Source organism: Desmodus rotundus, chromosome 1, assembly GCF_022682495.2.
Source record: "Desmodus rotundus isolate HL8 chromosome 1, HLdesRot8A.1, whole genome shotgun sequence".
NCBI lineage: Eukaryota > Metazoa > Chordata > Mammalia > Chiroptera > Phyllostomidae > Desmodus > Desmodus rotundus.
This window is the reverse complement of record NC_071387.1, coordinates 177,358,565-177,380,593: the sequence shown is the minus strand read 5'-3', so window position 1 is coordinate 177,380,593 and position 22,029 is coordinate 177,358,565. Positions and strand designations below refer to the sequence as shown.

The 22,029-nt window shown below is 36.5% G+C and overlaps 1 protein-coding gene across 14 annotated transcripts in view; it reads right to left on the bottom strand.

Moving 5' to 3' along the window:
* PDE4D (phosphodiesterase 4D) overlaps window positions 1-22,029 on the bottom strand; it is a 1,245,374-nt gene that overhangs the window by 67,500 nt on the left and 1,155,845 nt on the right. The gene's annotated exons all lie outside the window — the stretch shown is intronic.

Sequence of the window (22,029 nt, the reverse complement as noted above, 5' to 3'; positions counted from 1 at the left end):
TTAGATATTGGATGACTGGTTGCCAGCTTACTGTAATACGAAGATATTTTGTAGTAACAGATTGCTAGTTAAGAGCTTCCAGAACTACCTGAAAATGATTTCTAGAAAATATGCCAAATAAAACCCTACAAAATGACCCTGGAGCTTCCCTTAGGGATCAGATAGCTTATCTTTCCAGCTGGACTCAGAAGGCACTTCAGTCTGGAAGCTGCTGGAATGAATCAAAAAGTAGTTTCCCTGCCACGAAGAGATACACTGTCACTTTGGGGAGGCTCTTCTTTCCCCAGGCCCATCCAGCACTCGCTTACACACTTGAACACATGGATGTTTACACATTTTTCTGAGTCTCTGAGCACACTGCTTGTGTTAAATCATTAAAAGCTGAAGAGTCTTTTCAAAATTATTTCTTCCCATGATTTGTCATTTAGAGCCAAATCTAATAGCTTTAAAACTAAATTCTTGTGGATCCAAGTCATGTCTGAAAGTTTTATAGAATGACATTCTGAGGTCATTTGTCAGAGCACAAGTACCTCTGAACATACAATATTTTAAAGAAAAACAGTTTATGTGTAAGCTCTATGAGGTTATAGAACAAGGCCATCTTCTTTATTACCAAATTCTGAGCAGTGTCCCTCGGTATACATCTGTGGAATGACTAAATGAGGAGTCTGCCCAAGGCAGGACATGTATTATTTGCACACACCTGAGGCCCACCTGTGTGTATTCATTGTCCCTGGAGGTATACGCAGCCTCCCAATGACTTTGCAGGACCGTGCCCCTATATTGTCTAGCACAGTTACCAAAGGACCTGTTTTTCATAAATTGCTCTAGCATCACACTCTTCTCCTACAGAGAATGTTGCTGCACATTCCTGTTCTCTGAAGCACTGTTTTTCTCCCTTAGGATCCCTAATACATAGACATATTGTTGGAAATACTTGGGTGGAGAAGGCATGCTCAAGCCCTCTTTGGGAACGGTTGCAACTGTGAGAAACGTCAGTGACCAAATCAAGTACACAGATTATGAAGCATAGATCTCAGTCCTACTTGTTAAAAGCTGTCTAAATCTGCATCTAAAAAAATTAGGATAGGAAATAAAAATAGTTCTAGAACTTTTGGGGGACAGACCTGCCATTATTTCAGTAAAGGGATGATTACACACAAGACCCCCGACCACTCTCAACCCATTCAGCACCGCCAGTACCCTCTGCACCTCTCTATTGCGGACTGTCAGGTAGCAAGGTAAGGGCATTGTCTAAGTAGAAATGACTTCAATCTTTCAAAATCTGGGGTTATATAATTATAAAAGGAAAAACAGCATCAAAAATACAGAAAGGCAAAATGTTCTGTCTGTCCTAATGAATGTTTGCTACCCATAATGCCATTGATAAGATGCATCACTAAACAGAGATTTATTAATTAATTAAGGGAAATCTTATTTGCATTAACTCATCTATTCTCCCTAAAGTCAGCATTTAGTCATTTCCCATATACTGACATGACATGTCTGTAAATTTTAAAATGTTAGCGAGATGAGTTTTTAAAAGATACTTGGACTGTTCCTTCTCACAGTTTCAGTATCTGGGTTAGAATTTGAGGTAAAAAGATATAAATAAGTCACGCTGTTATTCAAAGGCAATCAGATGTTCGTGACTGTATTTTGGTTACATAGGAAAGTGTCCTTGTTCTTGGGAGGCATTCACCTGAGGCTGAAGGGCGGTGACGTGTGCAGCTTTCTCTCAGGTGGGTGAGAGAATAATAGTGTGTGTGTGTGTGTGTGTGTGTGTGCGCGCGCACAAAGAGAAAGAGAACGTAATAAAGCACGAGGCAGAATGTTGACAGGGGGTGAATCAGGCTGAGGAATACGCCTGTGTTCTTTGTACTATTCATGAAGTTTTCCATTGAGTTTAGAATTATTTCCAAATAAAAGGTGTTTTTTAACAGGCAATCAGAACAGTGACCATGAGTAATTAAAGTATTTTGTGGTTGAGCATTCTTTCCTGCCCTCCCTCTGTACACACACTTCATACACTCATAGACACACCAATGACACTCAACTGTACTTTTTTGCTGGCAAATGAGTGTTAGCTAGCACGTACATGAGTGAGAAATTCAGTCTCCAATACAAATTCATGTATTCAAGTTCTGAGTGATTCTAAGAGACTTTTTAGACAATTCGATTTTGATTTGATTTTGAAGACAACAGTTTTGAAGACACACTATAATGTCCTTTCTTATAAACACGGCTGCCCTTTTGTCCTTTCAGATTTGGTTGAACTGGCCCGTGGAGTACAACTACCTGAGAACACAGGCTTGAAAAGACAGCCGCGGCACACTGCCCAAACCACAGACTATTGAAAACTTGGCCAAAAGTGACTACTTTGGACTGTTGACTTCAAAAGTGCTGATGAATACAATGAACTGTGGAAGATGTGTGATTTGTTTTGAACACATTTACAATGACTGATGGCCCAGATTTGGCAAGCTAGTTCACTCCCAGTGGAGATGAAAGTTTCACTGCCTGGCCTCTTTCAACATTCTTGTTGAGGCAGGTTTCATGCTTATGGGCCAATGTACTAACAAATCACTTATAATTTGCAACATAATGAATTTATTAGCCACACTACAGATCAATGCTGTACATAATATTCCTGAGTCAACATGAGCTCTTAATTAAATGTCCTTATTACAAATGTTTCTGGAAATTTTCCTTCAGATTACCAAACTTGAAGACATGAGTCTAAGTGTCAACCAGTAATTACTCTAGTCATATTTGGAGATGGGCCAGGGCCAGTGCCAGGGCCAGGGCCAGGTTAGAAAGCGATCTAGTATGCATGGCAGGTTACAAAACCAATATACATAATCAAAACTACCAGTAAATTGACTCAAACTATGCTATGCCTCTGGTTATTCTGACACCCAGAGTATCAGCCTCTAAGCAAGGCAATTTTAATGATTGCCTTAATATAAAAGAGAAGATAAAATTTCAGATAATCAGTTTATGTAGCAGTGGCAGCAGTATGGGAAATGAAAAATAAGGAAGCTAAAAAAAGTGAGAATAGCACAGTAACAGTTTTTTAGTATGAATTTGAAATCCTTATTTTAAATTGATGAATATCATTCAGAAATACAAAAATGAAGGTAAGGAAATAACTTAATTCCAAGGTACCTCTAAGGAAAAGGATATTTAAATTAAAAAGCTGACCTAGATTATGGCCAGAATTTAACTGTTTTGTTGTTGTTGTCATTAATAAAGAAATATGAGAAAAATATATGGTTTCTCTTGGTGTTCACTGGGGGGTGGGGGAAGAGGGGAAGAAAGGAGGGAGGAGACAGAGAGAGAGACTGACAAAGAGACAAAATCTGGAAAGAAATAAAAATCTGGCTTTAAGATCCAAAATATGATATATTTCAGGCCCCTTTCATAATACTAAATTTTGTTAAAATATATTCAAAACGTTTCTTATTTTTAAAATCAATTGGTAGGCCTACTAGCCAAGGTGAGGTTTACATTCTTGTTAATCTTTCAGGTGAGTTCTGTAGGCTACCGTTAGAAAGTCCTAGCCAAGCTCAAACTGGTCCACGTTGTGCTAGGTAGAATACACAGCTCTAGATCTGACCCAGCTACAGTTAGGTGTGCCATCAGATCCTACAGGTATGCTCCAGTATTTTATCACAATAAACCATAAAGCTATCGGCAGTGAATTTTCAATATCTCACACCACACGGTGATTTGTTAATTCAGTTTGGTTCTCTTTTTAACGAGAGTTGTTTTACTTCTCTCTATCAATAAACCATCTGCTTTTACTTACTTATCAGATAACTTTACAAATGTATTTAATGAGAAAATTAGAAACCCATGAATTAACACATCCATCAGTGATGATCCCCTCTCCATGCTTAGTTTTCTTCTCAGACACTAACTTTTTTCTATGCTTCCGAAAATAGCCTGCCTTCCAAGAGTAAGAAGCATGTCAGTGTACAAATGTTCATAGGCTGCTGGACCTTCATAACAGAAAGGAAATTAGTTTCATTAAAGAAAAGGTCGGTGGATTCTATGCTTGCCTTACATACTGAGTTCAAGTTCAACAACATCTGATTTTCATATTTTGGGGACTCACCTTCTTTTTATACACAGGACTCTTTTTATTCCCTGTTTACAAAGGATAAATGTGGTCTACATGTTATATTTGTAATGAAAATAAAATATCAGAAACTGTTTTGCAGAATAAACATCTTAAACCTAATGTTTCCTTGGGAAATAAGATCAGGAAATAACTGTCAGGAGATGGTACGCCAACAAAATATTTTGTCAAGAAATACACTGAAAACCTAGAAACCCCATTCCTTCCTTTGGCTCATGCTATTTTAATCATATGACATCATGTATATCAATATTTAGAAGCTATTGAGACATTTCAATATAATATTGATCTTGATTTGGGACTCTGTTATAAGAAAGTCAATTTTACTAATTTTTTTTTCCTCCTTGGTAACAAGGCCTCTTTTGATAGGATCTGAGGGAATTGATATTCCTATTTTATAAAGAACACAAAAGTGGCCCAAGTAAAAGAAGTTTCAAAGGTGGTCCACATTTTTTTCATCTGTGTTTTTCAGATTCTCTTCTAAAAAATATGCCCTACTGACTCTAGTAAGAAAAGCCATTGATTCATTTCACAAATATTTGTTGAAAATACAGTATATACTAAACACTGGTTAATATGCTGGACAGGCAAAGATAAATAGATAAGGTACTGCTCTTAAGAAACTCAAAATCATGAAGAGAGACAAGCTAACAAACAAGCCCAGTGTACCTCTGTGATGAGGGCTCCAACAGCTCATACAGAATGGAGTCGTCTAAGTTGGTCTTGGGGTGGTAAGCTTCCTAGCGGAGGCTATCCTTGACACCTCCAAAAGCAGGAGGGACTGGTTGCAGAGAAGAGGAGTAAGAGTAGAACCGGGGAGGAGGAGTAGATGGGAAGTGGTCCCAGACAGAGAGAATAACATGGACAAAGGTTCAAAGTCATGGGGACACTGACCTTGTCACAGCAGAAGTTGCATGTGTGGGAGGACAATGTGAAATGAAGCTGGAGAGATGGACAGGAGAGAATCAAAAAGACAAATGACTAGTGAAAGGAAGCTGGTTATATCCTCACATGGTAGGGGAGCATGGAGAGATTTTTATTTTTCAGACATTGATTTTTCTTCTTTTCCTTCTCATTCTATGGAGAATAGAAGAAAAAATATGCCTTCATGGAGAATGAGTTGAAGGTATAAAATAGCCATAGGTGACACATGTCATTGGCATTTTAATAGTGATTACATTGAATCTAAAAATTGTTTTGGGTAGTACAGACATTCTGATGATGTTAATTCTTTGAATCCATGAAGATGGTATATGCTTCTATTCATTTCTGTCTTCCTTAATTTCTTTCTTCAGTGTTGTGTAGTTTTCTGAGTACAGAGCTTTTACGTCCTTGGTTAGGTTTATTCCTAGGTACTTTATTTTTCTTCTTGCTATATCAAATGGGATTTTTTCCTGATTTTTGTTTCTGATATTTCATTGTTTGTGTACAAAAATGCCTTCAATCTCTGAATATTGACTTTGTATTGTCAATGCTGCTTTGTCAAATTCATTTATGAGGTTGAGTGGTTTTTTGGTAGAGTCTGTAAGATTTTCTATGTCCACAATCCTGTCATCTGCAAACAATGACAGTTTTGCTTCCTCCTTTCCAATTTGGATGCCTTTTATTTCTTTTTCTTGTCTGATTGCTGTGGCTAGGAGTTCCATTACTATGTATATATGAAAAGATGTTCAGCAAGACTATACATCAGAGAGATGCAAATTAAAACCACAATGAGATACCACTTCACACCAGTCAGAACGGCCATCATAACAAAATTAACAAACAACAAGTGCTGGCAAGGTTGTGGAGAAAAGGTAACCCTAGTACACTGTTAGTGGGAATGCAGACTGGTGCAGCCACTGTGGAAAGCAGTATGGAATTTCCTCAGAAAACTAAAAATGGAACTGCCTTTTGACCTGGCAATTTCACTGCTGGGATTATACCCTAAGAATCCTGAAACACCAATTCAAAAGAACCTATGTACCCCAATGTTCATAGCTGCACAATTTATAATAGCTAAGTGTTGGAAGCAACCTAAGTGCCTATCAGTAAATGGGTGGATCAAAAAACTATGGTACATTTATACAATGGAATACTACGCAGCAGAAAGAAAGGAGCTCCTACCCTTTGCTACAGCATGGATGGATCTGGAGAGCATTATGTTAAGTGAAATAAGGCAGGTGGTGAAAGACAAATACCATATGATATCACCTATAAGTGGAACCTAATCAACAAAACAAACAAGCAAGCAAAATATAACCAGAGACATTGAAGTAAAGACCAAACTAACAGTAACCAGAGGGGAGGGCGGAGAGGGGATAACAGGTGGCAAAGGGGGAAGCATCATCAAGGATCATGTGTAAAGGACACATGGACAAAGCCAGAGGGGGGCAGGATGGAGGGTAGGAGGTGGGGATGGCTGAGGTGGGGGTAAGTGGGAGGGGGAAAATGGAGACAATTGTACTTGAACAACAATGAAAAAGAGAGATAAAAAAGAAAAAAAAAAAGAAAATAGCCGTAGGTCTCTGAAGAGAAGAAAGTATATGTGATCATCACCCTGTCCCAATCAGTACAATTTTGTTTTTTAAACGCAGTAAGTTATCATGTACTTTATCACATTTCTAGCCTATGTGATGGTGTTGAAATATTGACTAGGTTTCTGATACAGTTTCTGGAGTCTGAATGTCACTGCAAGGATGAATAAACCAAACAGATTGGATTCATATGGGTTTGCCATATGACACAATTTTTTTTCCATATAAGATTAGAGGAAAAACTGATTTCATTCAATTTACTGCCTTATTTGGGTGAGAACTGAAGTCAGTGCCATTATCCCTTTGTCTATTCTTTTGTATTTAAAGCTGATGTGGGACTGTGCTGTTGCAGAAGAAATAATTTACCACCTTCTCCTACAACTTATTTGTCATGTGCTTTAATTTTTTTTAAAAAGGAAGAAAAATGGGACATGGGCTTTATTTTCTTTAGGAAAATCACACTATTTTTAGACTTTAAGACTTTTTTAAATGATCAAATAAACATATTTATTAATTTAATTATATTATAATTACTTACACACTAAGCACCTTATAATCTGTGCAATCTTTTTAGGTTACTCTTATATGGTCAGTTTTTAATAACTCAACATTTATGAAAAGTTCCCAAGACCACAGAAATGAAGTTCTATTGTACACCCTACAGCTGGGGTGTCAAACTCATTTTCATTGGGGGCCACACGAGCCTCGCAGTTGCCTTCAAAGGGCCAAATGTAGTTTTAGGGCTGTGTAAATGTAACTACTGCTTAACAGTTAAGCAAGAGCTCAGTGCCGCCACCGGGTAGAAACAAGTTGCCGGGCCGGATAACACAAGGCAGAGGGCTGGATTTGGCCCACGGGCCTTGTGTTTGCCACCTGTGCCCTACAGTGATAAAGCATGAGCCCCTGTGGCTTGAGATCCATTGCTTACACTGCCTACTTGAGCTCTACATTTAAAAATGCTGATATATATAAAGCACACAATCTGACAGCTTTACAGATGAATATTTTGAAGTCGCAGTATCTTTGTTGATGAAAAAAGTAAAACTTGCCCCTAACACACAGCCAGCATGCTGAGATTCCCTTAGGGCATAGATTTTAGTTTGGTGAATATAACAGTTGATACTGGTAGTGCGCTTCACAGGAGCTTAAGAAATCACTGTCTATCCAGACAGTGGAAACAATGCAAGTTTTTAAAAAAAGTATTATTTTGCTAGGAGCTGGATCTCAGTCCCTCTGCTTCATTCATTTGTTGACTCGTTCATTAGTTAATTTGCTTATTAATTCAAAAATATATATTGGGTGATTTCTGTGTCAGACACTGACATGTGCTGGATTCAATGATGAATAAAACACATCTGGTTTCTGTGCTTAAGGACCTTGCCCCGTGGAGCGTACAAACAGGGAATGTTAAATAAACAATTTAAATATGATTAACATTACATGTAAAAATGCCACCCCGCAAAAAATAGATAATTTATCTTCTGTTAAGGAAGATTCAGTGCAATGAGGAAGATAAATACGTACATAAATATAAAGCCAAATGATCAGTGGGTGTTGTGGCTTACAAAAAAGGGGTCTTAAGCAGAAGTTCTGGCTTTGGGTTTGACTTTCAAATATAGCTGTGTGCTCTTTAGCCAGTTACTCATCTTCTAAACTTCAGTTTCCTCTGTAAAGTGAGGATACCTTGCTTATCTGATAGCATGAGAATTGACTAAATGACCAGGCAGCTCACTAAACTGCACTTCTTATAATTGTTATTTTCTGAAGTCATAGAAGTTTTCACACTAGAAGGAACATTTCAACTTGGTCTGGAAGAGCAAGTAGAGTTTATCAGACAGAAAAAGTTTATTAGAGTGTTCCAGAGAGAAAGAACAAAGTGTGCAAATTCAAGTGGCCACAATTAAAATGGTTTCTGGGACAGATGGCAAATAGACCTGGGCAGTTGGAGCATAATGTTGTCTATCATAAATAGTCTTTCTGCCTCTTCTTTCAACTGATACACAAAGGAAAGCGTTCTAAAAATCAATTAAAATCCTGCTTTCTCTTTATGCATTCTCTATTCCCCATGTCATTGAAACACATACCTCCTTTACAATAATTCAGTATTAAGAGAGTTGGTAAATCAGGATCAACAGCATTGGACAAAAACAGAGAACAGGTAACAGGAAACATGTTGCATGTGAGACCTTGAACGCTCCTCCAGAAGATGCAAATTAGTCCAGGGATATTTCAGTGGTGTTCCTATCATCACCCGATTCATTATTTTCTACCCTAATAAAACCCTCTCCCTATCACTCATTCTAATTGTAAATTCGGTGCCAGGACAGGGAGTTGCTTTCCCACCCAAGGGCGAACCCTCTCCTTTTTTTCCGGCAGGTTCCTGAGCAATGATGAAAACAGCAGCCACTGTCAACACAGCCTGCACTTGCACAGAGCCCCTTGTCCGTAGTGCTTGAATGACTCATGGTTCCAGATGGCCACGTTCGCCTTCATCCAGACTCCAGCCTTGGCTCTATTAATCTGGTCTGGTGGTGTCTCAATAAAGAACTGTTATGAGGCCCAAGGTTTTTAAAAATTAAAAATATTTACTGCTCTAATTTCTGAATTTAAAAGTAGCCTTCCTCATTTTAGATTATTTGGAAAAAGTGCAGAGGAATACAAGGGAAAAAAAATAGAAAAAATTTGTAATTTTATCACCTATAATAATTCTACCATTCAGAGATAACCACTGTGAACACTTTGATGTATTTCTGTCCAATCTTTTTTTTTTTTTCCTAAGTAGATCTCTAAGAGAGATTTACAAAAAGGGAATTATTCAATGAAAGAGAGTAGAGATTTTTAAGTCTCTGGATGGGTACTGTCAAATTGTTTTTTAGAAATATCGTACCAATGTCCACTTTTAGAAGTAAATTCACATATATTCTCATCAACACATTATAAGACATTGTAAATACATAAAACCTGCAAATATACTAGTTCTTTTGTTTTAATTTGTATATCTTACTACAAGTAAGTGTGATCAATTTTTAAATTTAAATTTAATTTTTAGCAGAATTATATTTGGGCATAAAGAATTTAATAGTACTAAAAAGATTTTAAAATTCCTGTACTATGTACATATATTTAGCTCCCACTCCCCAGAGGTAGCCACTTTCATATCTTTTAGCTGATTTATTTGTTATAGCACTTTTTATCTCTAAATGACATATCTGTATCACGACTTTCTAATATTTCAGTTTTAGGCATTGGTTATTGTGGGAGATGACAATTTAGCTCCTTATCCATTCACACTAACTGTCTCCAAGCCTTCAAATCTCTATTGCAATTTAGTTAGTTATTGTGTTTATATTAGTAGGACTAAGGAAATGTAACTATAAGCAGCCAAAACTGTGTGATGTACTCCAATTACTTCTTATTTTCTTCACAAGTTTTTGTTTTCCTTATAGTTGAAAATTCTTATTTTTTGTTTCTTTCCTTGGGTTTTTATATAATTGGAACTAAGTCTATCCCTGACTTTGCCCCACCTGCAAAGATCTCCTTTAGGTGTGGTTCAAATGCATCAAGAATTTTATCAAATTCACTTTCTTGATGAAATCTCTCCCCAAGGCCTCTTCTGACCCTGGATTGTGTTCTCTGGGTCTGTTGCACAGCTGTCACTTTGGGACGCTCCTTCATCACTATCCCGAAGATCATGTTTTGGAACTCTCTCCCTCGCTTTGGTGGGGTCATTTCCAGTAGCTTCCTGAGTGGGCATAAATCAGAGGCACATTTTTTGAGGCTATGTTTCTTTGAAATTGTCTTTACTCTATGCTCACTCCTGATTAATAGTTTGGCTGAATAAATAATTCTTGGCTGAGAATCATCTTCCTTCAAAATTTAAAAGCCATCGCTCCGTTGTTTTCAATGTGAATCTTAAGAAGTCTGATGCCCTTTTGAGTTTTGATCCTTTGTATGTGACTTGATGATGATACTTAAAATAAGTAATATATATATTTATATGTATACTTACATATATGTATGTGTGTGTATATATATGTATGTGTGTGTATATATATACATATATATATATATATTTATCTTAGAGAGTCCAGCCTAACTGGCAGAATTTTTCTTCAACATTTTTCTCATCTTTCTAGAATTTCTGTTATTTGGATGTTAGATTTTTTGGACTGGCCCTATGATTTTCTCATTTACTTCTGTTTTCTATTTCTCCATCTTTTGGCTCTATTTCCCTGGAGATGTCCTCAAAAATTGGTCCATTTTCAGTATGGCACCTCAATCTTCAGCTGCGCCTGTTGTCCCTCAGTCTAGAGACTGTTTTATGCCCTTCGGAGAATACATGCCAGTATCTCGCCGGGATGAATGAGCGGCTGTCACACCGCTCCGCAGAACATAATGTGGGATCTACTGGCTTACCTGCTTCTTACAGTTTTAACCTTTATCCCACTTTTTAAGGTCCTGGGTATGATGTTTGAGCCTTTGGGCCATTCTGCACTACTCACAGGATCATTTTTTGGGCTTTCTCCAGGGCTAGCACAGGACTCAGCTTTAACTGTCTGCTAGGGCAGTTACCACCTGTCCATTTGTTTTCCAGCTTCCAGAATTCTGTTGTTGGTACTTCTTTCCCATTTTCTTTGTCATCATGTTTTGTGCTTTAAAAAGTCTTTTTATGATTTTCAGAATGTAGAGATGTTCAATGAATGTGCTAATTATTCTATCTTTAGCCAGAGGGCCCAATGTTTTTTAATATTCTAACATGTCATTCATATATCTTCTTTTGTAAATTGTCTGAATTTCTCTGGTGATTTAACAATGATACCTTAGTGTTTTCCTTACTTATTGGCATGAGCTCTTTCTTTGTTAGTGTATTAATCACCAACCTGCAAGATCTTTAGGATGGCTGATTTAAAACCCCAGTCAGGTATCTGAGGTTCCTGTGACTTAGAATGTACACAAGTCACCGAATACTTAGATGGAGGAGTTGTAATGAAATGTACTCTGACAATTCCTCAAAATACATGTATTTAAAATCACATAAAGAACACTCTTCAATTACTAGCTTTGAACTTACAACAGGCACATACTAATCTTTAGCTATATTAATTCAATAAACGTCCGTTGAACAGCTGATATGTGTGAAGCACCATATCCCTGAGAGAACAAATTCCAAGGGTCTGAGTCCCTTCCTGACAGGGTTTTCTGGAAAAAAAAAAGATTCATAACTATAAAACAATGAGAACTGGTCGATACGAGAGACACAAAGCTGAGAACAACTCACTCGACCTGTGAGTTAGGAGGAATCAGGGAAGACTTCAGAGCTGGAGAGCTGCCCTTTGAGGCAGGTCTTGACTGAGGAGTGGTGGTTTTGCTAGGCTGCAAAGGTGAGAAAAGGCATCCCAGGCTGAAAAAAGAGAATGTGCAAAATGTTGCAGATGTAAAAATAATGTTTATGTAGGGAATGGTGAATTGTCTTTGGGAGTTGCTGAAGGTGTAGAATGTAAAAAGTTGAAACTGAACAAGATTTTAGAAAGAGAGTCCAGACTAACTGGCTGAATTTTATAGATTGGAAATCAGTCCTAGAGAAGTTATAAGTTGTCAAAGATCCCATTCTTAATGACAAAACCAGAACTAAGACATAATGTTCTGACTCCTTTTAGAGCATTTTAAAATTATATCACACAGTTCCTTACTCCTCACTATAGATACAATTATTTTCCTAAGAGCATGTATGAAAAGAACTTTTCAGAAGATCTAGGGAATACAATTAGGATTCAATTCTAATCTATTGCTAGAGGTTCCTTTGAAGTACTTTATTAAGAATTCTGAGTTCTGCAGAAAAAGCATGGTATCTTAATTATGTCTGTCTACCACAGGTTTGGGATGGGAGAAATGACATGGAATGATATCTATAAACAGAAACCACCCAGAGGGGAATGAGTGGAAAATAAAAGGAAAAATAATATACCATACATGATTTATGGTTAATCTCATTTTGGCTTAGTTTATATTAGAGAATTTATTCTCTTGAAAAAGTCATTACATTTTGGGTTAGATTATTTAAAACTCCTCCCTTTTCAACTTTAATTTCTCTTCCTGTTTTAGTTTTCTCTTTTAAACAGTGGATAGATATACTTATTATTCAGTATTTGAGATTACACAAAACTACTCTTCAGTTACCTGGTTGCCTTTTGAATGGAGAGTCTGTTGTTTTTAACCTTTCAAATCATTGGTATGCACATTTGTTGCAAATAAAACTCATTCTGTCAAATCTTGTTTATTTTGTCACTCAAGCAAATAGATGTGTATTAATATACTGCATTTCTTTTCTATCTTTTTCTTTCAATTTTGAGAGTATGTTTATTAAAGCTAAGGACAGTGAAACAAGGAAGGGCTTGGGATAGAAGAAGCAACAGGAGAGGCTAGGTGGGGCTACTTTGGCTCCCCAAAAATGTTAAAGGAAAGAAATGAGCCAAGGTGGAGCTGCTGTTGGCTCACTGAAATTTCAGAGAAAAGGGGCCTTGGAGATAAGTTCAGGGGTTTTGCTGCCTGCTTTCCCCTAGTTGCAAGTCCCATGGGGGCCCACAGAGGTGTTTCTTTTTTTTTAAAGTACATGCCCAAAAGTAGGGCATGGGTGTGCTCCAAGAAGGGCATACCAACATACTGCCTTTCTTATAAATGAAATCAGATTTTCTTCAAACATCTGCTTATTTGGAATCAGGTATATAAGTAGAAAAGACTTTCTATAATATGGTGTGATTTCAAAAACTATGATTACTTCTTACAAATACAGAGCATATAAAAGTTTCTCACCATTTTTCTAAGATTAATAACAGTTAGAAATAAGTGTTAATCTCTTAGAAAACTATTATAATTTTTCTAATATTTTCACAACCTATTTATTTTTATCCATTTTTTTAAGTCATAAGTGTCTGTTTTATTTTTAAAAGACTGATACTATTTTTCTACATGATTTAACATAAAATGTCATTCTATGTTAATGAGGTCATTTATTTGTCCACTTTTCTACTTTATGATGCCTGAAGCCCTGAATGCCATTGCAGATTCTTCTACGGAGCCCTTTTCAAGAACTGCGCTTTCCTCTGGAGCTCCTGAGCCTTGAGGAAGGAAGACTGAAGAGACAAAAGAACGCTATAGCTCCCTTAAGCTAATAAAACAGAATCCCCTGGTAAACTAAAAGGCCGTTTTTACATCAGTAATTTAGATTTTATACAATATCTGATTTACACTGATATTTATAAGTAGGAAAACAACACATTTCTCCAGCTGTAAGTGGAGCCTCTTTGCAAATAAAAGAATAACATATCCCTGTTAGTAAAACATTGCAGTTTAAGGCTAGAGAAAAGAAATTTTAAAAATCTAATTTAAAAAGTCTCTGATTTGTACTTTGTATAAGCAGTTGGTTTAAGAATATTGTTGTATAATCACAGAAATTACTAGACTGAAGTCTCCAGTGGCAATAAGAGAAACAGAAAAACAATAAGCTAACCCCATTAGCAATAAAAATGTGGAACTGAGGAGCACCTGGTGACCACAAATACACACCTTTATGAGCCTGACAGTTTATATTCAGTTCATGCAATTAGCAAGTTTGATAAATATGATTATAACTCTCAAGTTGAAACAAATGCTCTTTGCCAAGAGCAAAGAATTGTTATTGAGCAGATGGTATTACTTTTCCTTGCCAATTTATGTTCATCGAGCTCAATCAATGCTTACCCTTAAAAATGTCAAGTAACTCAGATTTCAGGATAATACATACCAGCTAATCTGCTCTGTTATCTCCAGCCTGTCACACGCTCTTGAAAGCTCAGACAGGACAGTATGATTGACACAAATAAAAGCAAAAACTGTGTCTTTCTTACCGCTGCACAGTCTTCTCTATAATGCACCACTTCAATATCTTATAAAAGATAAAATTCAAATCATTAACATGCCCCATTAACATTAAAAGTACTAATCTACAATACATATAATGTGGAACACTTTTTATTCTTGCTAGAATTGCCACCAATATGAAAACAGTTGATTACTAACTAAATTAAGAGTTCATTTCCAGTGCAGTGTTAACAGCTACAATTTTAAATATATAAAAACTTGTGTTCAGATCCTAGCTCTGCCACTTACAAGCCATGTGACAATTGGTCAGGTTACTTAATCTCTCCGGTCTCAGGTTTCTTATTTGTAAAATTGTGATAGCGTTTATAGGGTTCTTCTGAATATTAAATAAGCACTATGCATAAAGCTCTTAGCAGACTGTCTGCATAGAATAAATATTTAACAAAATGATAATAATATTGACTCAGTTATTGGTGAGCTGAAGTCTCAAATACATTAAGAGTTTGTCTCTAAGGTACAGTCAATGCAACCATAATTAAAAAAATTCCTTTTTAGTGTGGGAAGAGGATGAAGAGGGGAAAGGGGTCAAATGTACGGTGATGAAACGAGACTAGACTGTAAACTGTGGATGGTGAGCACCCATTGCCATACACAGGTGATGTATCAGAGAACTGTACACCCGAAACTTATATAATATTATTGGTCAATGTCACACCAGTAAACTTAATTTAAAAGTTTTTCCTTTTTTGTCACGCTGCTTTTCTAGGGAAAAAATTCTCATTTTTCTCAGATTTGTTTTGAATTATGAGGGGGATTTGTTGGCATCTGAAGCAGTTATACCATATTGTGCATGTGTAAGACTGACAGCTGGTTTTCAAGATTTGGCAAGAGTTCCAAATGTTTTCTTTTCTCAAACGTACCTGAGGGCTACCATGCACATATGATCAGCCGACTGTCCCAGAAGACTGCTGCAGGGACAGGACAGGTTACTCAGGGATAGGACTGGCCCAGGGCCTGTCCTTCCCACCCATCAGACACCTCCCCCTCCCTTCCCTAGCCCAGTTGCACAACCTTCTGTCTGTAGAGCAGAGGTGTCTTTCTTGCACAAGAACAACACAGGCAAAAATCATCTTAGTAGTGTAGGCTTTCACCCAAACCTTTTCCTTAGGAGCCCCTGAATCCCTAAAAAATCTGTTTTACAGTGGAGTTGCCATTTCTGGATGAGCGTCTCAGCCTTTTGTGAAGTTCGATGAGACACAGAGGGTGAATATTCTGTGCTCCCTCCTTTAAACTCTTCTTCTCTGTGTCCATCTCCCCACTCATTGTCTTTCTTTACATCTTTATAACTAGCTCACCGACTTACAAATCAATGTAATACATACACAAGCATGCACATCAATGTTCACTGCACTCCTGTTTGTACTATAAAAAGTCCATCCGTAGGAAAACAATAAATAAAAGATTTGAAATACATACTCTGCTGCAATTTAAGAATATGATATAGACTCATATGTGCTAAATAACGTAATTTCCAAAACATTAAACACAAACGTCAGTAACAGTATGACATGTGTAGTATATTACTTTAGATAAAAAATTTCCTATAATTTTAGTATATAAATATTCCATTAAAAATTCATAAAGGATAATATACCAAATTGTATCCATTGCTAGTTAGTTACTTTCTAAAGGAGAACAAATCTACATGAGCAGACAGGAGCACTTCTCCATATTCTTAATGTTTTAAGTATTTTATGACATGAAAGAACTTATCTATTTACTAAAATAATAAACTTATACATTAAAAGGAACTTTCATGGTAGAAATCTTAGGAAATACAGAAAAAGAAAATAAAGAAAAAGCACATATAGTTCTACAACCCAATGATCATAACTGTAAAAAATCTGTATTTTTTCTAATACATTTCTATACACATATGCCCACATTCAATTTTTAAAGCATAACTGGGTCTCATCTCATTGATCTGATATCCTAAAAAGTTTGAAATACCAAAAAAAGAAGTCATTCTTATAAAGAAGTAACACTAGGAACTATTATTGGCCAAAGTAGGCTATGGCTTTCATCCGTATAACAACCTAAAACACACTACATAAGAAAGGAATGCTATAGTCATACGCACACACGTTGTCCATTTTCCCACTCTCACTCGGGTCAGGGAAGCTGAAGACTTCACAGTAGGCTGCACCGTCTCAAGCTGCTGACCTGATCCCTAGTGCTTCATCCTGGTGCTTTTCCCGCATGACCTCAGAATGTGTCATTGTAAATTCCATAAGACAGCAGTTGCGCATTTTGGAATGTGGACTCTGACATGCGGTTCACATAAATGTTATGGAAATGCCACTGGAACTCTGTGGGCCTCAGTTTCCTCATTTCTAAACTGATCTTTAGAGCCCTTATAGGGCAAATAGTCTACAATTTACTAAAAACCCAAAGACTTATGCTGAACTGACCACTATAATATGGTCTGCTCTCAGAGTCTTTAAATCAGTCCTCAAACTTCCTGCAAAGTGACTTTACTCCTTTATTGTGTGACATTTGTCTCCATTCTCCAGAACGCTCACCAGATGGTTACTGGGTGTATCTCCCCATCTCCCAACATCTTCGTATTGTTCCTTGCCACTCACTACTTAAAGTTGTAAAAAAGAATCCTTTGGAAGCAAGACCTTAGCTGAAAAATGTAGCTTTCTCTTTAGGAAAAGTCTGCAGGGAAAAACAGGGGCCCCAAACAGCTATCCTGTGAGAGCAATTATATATACAGATGATTCCTGGTTTTGATCTTCTCTGAAGTTAACTGAAAACAAACTTAAATATGTACCATCTTGACAGGCATGGAAGTCAGATTAACATATAGGAAATATGAAGCTTCCCCAATTTTCTATTTAATCTTATACTATATTCATGAAACGCACTACAATTCAAGATCTGTACTATTGATATGAAGGAGGTAGTACATAAATATATAATCTTATCTCACTTAATTCACCAAACTTTAAAAGTAAAATCATGGTTTGATACTATCTACCAACCAGTGAGTGAAGAATAATAAAAGTCTTCATCAACATCCCAAGAAGTTTATGTAGTGGACACTTCTAATAAAACAGACAGAGATTAATTTCAAGTAAACATTAATACTCAAATTATTGATTATTCTTATTAGAAATTTATAGCCTATAGAACAATGAGGAAAAAGTACAAATAACTATTTCCAAGAATTCACACTTTTAAATGATGCCAAGTTATCCATAGCATGAATACTCATTTATTTATTTGAAAAAATTTAAAAATTATTAAAGTATATGGTATGGGAACCAAATATTATTTAAGCAACATGTTACAGAAACTACAAAATTGCTTAGAGAAAGGACCAGGGTATCAATTATTGAAGTTCCCCATTTCAGAAGAGAATGTAGGATGTTGTCCTATCTTGAAGGAGTAGTAACTTCCTGCTGTTCGGCTTTGCTTTTGATGAGCAAACATGATAAGCAGCAGATAAATTGGTCTGTTTCTAGTTTTGTATAAATTTTACTCAATAACAATATGGATTTTAAATTGTTTTGCTCTCGAATATGCTGAGTTTTATGGGCAAGAAGAAATCAGGGAGGAAAGTGGATTTGCTATCTGACCTACCTCTTAAGTTCAACCCTCCTGTATGTACTTCCTCTACCTTTGTAAATACAGTCATAAAATTATCACTGGATAGTTTAATTATTAAACAGTTTTCTATATATTTTCCTCAAAATAATATTTGTCATATAACGGTATCCTATAGTATACATTGAATCCACAGTTTTTCTAATCATTCAATAATATTTGTAATGTAACCCATCATACTTATCAAAGAGTTGATAGTAAAACAGGACTCCTAGTATTATCATAAGAATAGAAGAATGGTTTCTTATCATGCTAGTGAATAACTTTCATTCAACATTTACAATGAACAATTATGCAAATAAGAAACAAGACAAAGCTGCCTACTGGCTTCATTAGTTAATGCTGCTCAGGAAATTCTAACCTAAGCAACTAAATAAGAAAGCCAAACATGAGGTATAAATAAAAGGCTCACTTTTGAGCACTCTTATGTGTATTAATTCATGGAATCCTCACAACTTTTATTATAACCATTTTATTGCTGGGGAAAATGAGGCATAGAGAACTTCAGTAACTTGCCCAAAGTAACTCGGCTGGATACATGGAGGTGAAATTCAAACAGTCACTTTGCACTTTTTACAGGTGTATTATGCTTCCTACAGAAGGAGCACCGGTCTGGTTATTACACAATCAGGTTGCTCATCTTAAATTAGTGGAGTGAATTTAAGGATGTCATTTTATCTTGGGTTTCACTGTTCTTGCACCCTTTACAACCTGTGAGGAGGGGTCTTTTATAAACTGAAAAGTGTTATAAATTCAAGATTTTTTTACAATACATTAAAGAATGTTCAGTCGCCTACTAATCATGTTCGGCTGCATGCTTTACTGCCAAACCTTCGGGAGAGATTAGACGGGAGAGACTGGGAGGCAAGAAGACAGGAGGCCTGGATATTTGAAAGTAATATCATTATTTTCTGATCCGTTTAAGAGCATTAAGAATTACTTAAAGAATAAGCAGAGTTAAAAAGGTTTCAGGAAGGAGTAAAACTGTAAGAATGCACTCAAATTGTTAAAAATTATCAGAACCATCTTTAAAGGCATAACCAGTTTATTCTATATCTTTCTTTTTGATATTTTAGTTAGTTGTCACTAGCAATCACATGATGCACACCGCTCCTGTTTCATGCCTGCAACAGCTGACACCATCCCTAGTGCATTTGGCATTACCCTAAGAGTTAGAAAACCTGAGTTTTGTGCCTGGCTTGGTTCCCTGTCAATAAAGAAGTGGCCATTTCCCTCTGGGGTGAGTCGTCTCCTCCAGTGATAAGGAACATGTTGGTGTACTTGCCTCCTCTCCATTTCCAAAAAGATGCTCTGAAGGTTGGTAAGTCAATGTCTATAAAATTCTTTAAACTCTTTAAAAAAGATAAAGCATACACAGACATACTGGCCCAAGAAGCACTACCATCATCTCTTTTATACATGAGGATAACAATGAGCAAAAAAGTCTCAGGGGCAGTCCCAAATTACAAAAATGTTGGATAGGGATGCAAAAAGTCACAGGGTGGGAAACAACAACAGTGACACCGAGTCCAAATTAATATTTGCATTCCATGTTCTATAGATTCCCAGAAGGGTCCTTCACTGAGTGCTCCTGAGTATTATCAGCCTTTCTCATTGACATGTTGTGGCAAATATTTTAACTTATGTCATCCTTGGTCCCCTTAAAGGTGCTTGAAAATGACTTTTAGAAAATACTTTTCATGGAGAAGTACAACAACAAAAAATTCAAATATGTACTAAACATATGAAAGAGTGCTCACCCTAATTAGTAATCAGGGAAGTGCAATGATCCCATTATAGAGCCTCCATACTTAGAAAAAACGGAAAAGTCTGACAGCACCATGTGTTTTCGGCTAGGATGTGGACCCAGAAATTCTCATGTACTTTCCATACACTTCATCAAACACTGCCCCCTTATCTAGTGGCGTTAAAGATACACGACCCAGGGTTCCATTCCGTGGTATATTCCCCACAGAAAAGCAGGCTTATATACACCAAGAGGCATGCACACAAACATTCATAATATCTTTTTTGTTGGTGGCGGTGACATCATATCTTTATTCATAATATTTCCAAACTGGAAACTGTCCAACTTCATAGCAAGAGAATATTGGATGAATAAGTTGCAGTTCCTTTAAATAACAGAACACTATATGGCCATGAAAATATATGATCCTTGGCTACATGCAACACTGATGAATCTCACAAGTATAATGTGAAAGAAGCAAATCATAAAAGCATTCATAGATTAGTCTATTTACATAACGAAGAAATTGGGTGCTTCTGAAGGATAATTAATATAGGGAGTAACTTTAGTACTATTTGTTAAACTTAACACTTGTGTTTTATATAGTTTTCTAAATGTTTGTTATATTTCACAATTTAGAAATTTACAAAGATACAATGCAGCTACAGTAATCAAAGTAGCATGGTACTAGAGAAAGAACAGACAAAAAGATCAATGGAACAGAATGGATAGCCCAATATAGACTGATATAAATATAGTCGACTGATCTTTGGACAAAAGAGCAAAGGCAATACAATGGAGAAAATCCATTATTTTCAACGAATGGTGATGGAGCAACTGGACATCAACATGCAAAAAAAATTCTGGACACAACCACATATCCTCCACAAAAATTAACTAAAAATGGATAACAGACCTAAATGCAAAACAAAACTATAAAACTCCTAGAAATAACATAAGAGAAAATCTAGATGACCTCAGGTTTGGACATGACTTCTTAGACACAACAGCAAAGGCATAATCTATGAGAGAAGTAATTGGTAAGCTAGGTTTCATTAAAATTAAAATTTTCTGTCCTGCAAAGGACAGGGTTAAGGGGATAAGAAGCAAGCCGCAGACTATGAAAAATATTTGTAAATGCCATATCAGATAAAGGATGCCACTCAAAATATACAAAAATATTAAAACTCAACAATAATAAAACAAGCAAATTGATTTAAAAATGGGCCAATTTCTTAAGAGACACCTCACCAAAGAAGATATCTAGGTTGCAAATAAACACATGTAAAGGTGCTCCACGTATGTCATCAGGAAAATTAAAACAACAAGATGCCACTACACACTTACTAGAATGGCCAAAATCTGTAACACTGACACCACCAAATGCTGCTGAGGAGGTGGAGAAGCAACCTTTTACTCCTACTTTACCTGTGTAAGTGTTGATGAAGATCACCTGGTGGGTGACTTAGAGGTTTAAGATAATCTTCTTAAATATTTAATAATATGCCCTTATTGAGAAAAATCACAAAGTCTAAACAGCAAAATGTTAGCAAGGAAAAAAACTGAAGACTTTTCTCTCTGAAACTGCCAAGGAAGTCTGGTTTAATTGGAATTGATGGTAATGACAACAAAGCACACTTAATTGAATTGTACTTTTAATGATCTCTAAGCCATGTTTGAAACATAAACACACATGTAAGAGTTTTTCAAGATGTTGCAATTATCTGTTCTCATAATTCAAAATCATGGAACACACTGAACGTGAACAGAGGCGAGGAGGGGGGATAATGGTGGAAAGAAGGGGAAGGGACTAGACGAAGAACATGTACGAATGACCCAGGGACATGGACAACAGGGTGGGAGCAGGGGGTGGGGTAGGATGGGTGGAGGAGGGCAAAGGGGGAAAACTGGGACAACTGTAATAGAATAACAATAAAAAATAATAAAAACACATTAAAAAGTAGACTCAAAAGCATGATTTGCTTATGAATCTCTTTTTAACAAGCTTTGGCTGGGAATTCTTTTCTTCCAGATGTTTGGTGTTGTATAGACACAGCATCATCTCTCTGGACATAATTTAAACCATAGCTACA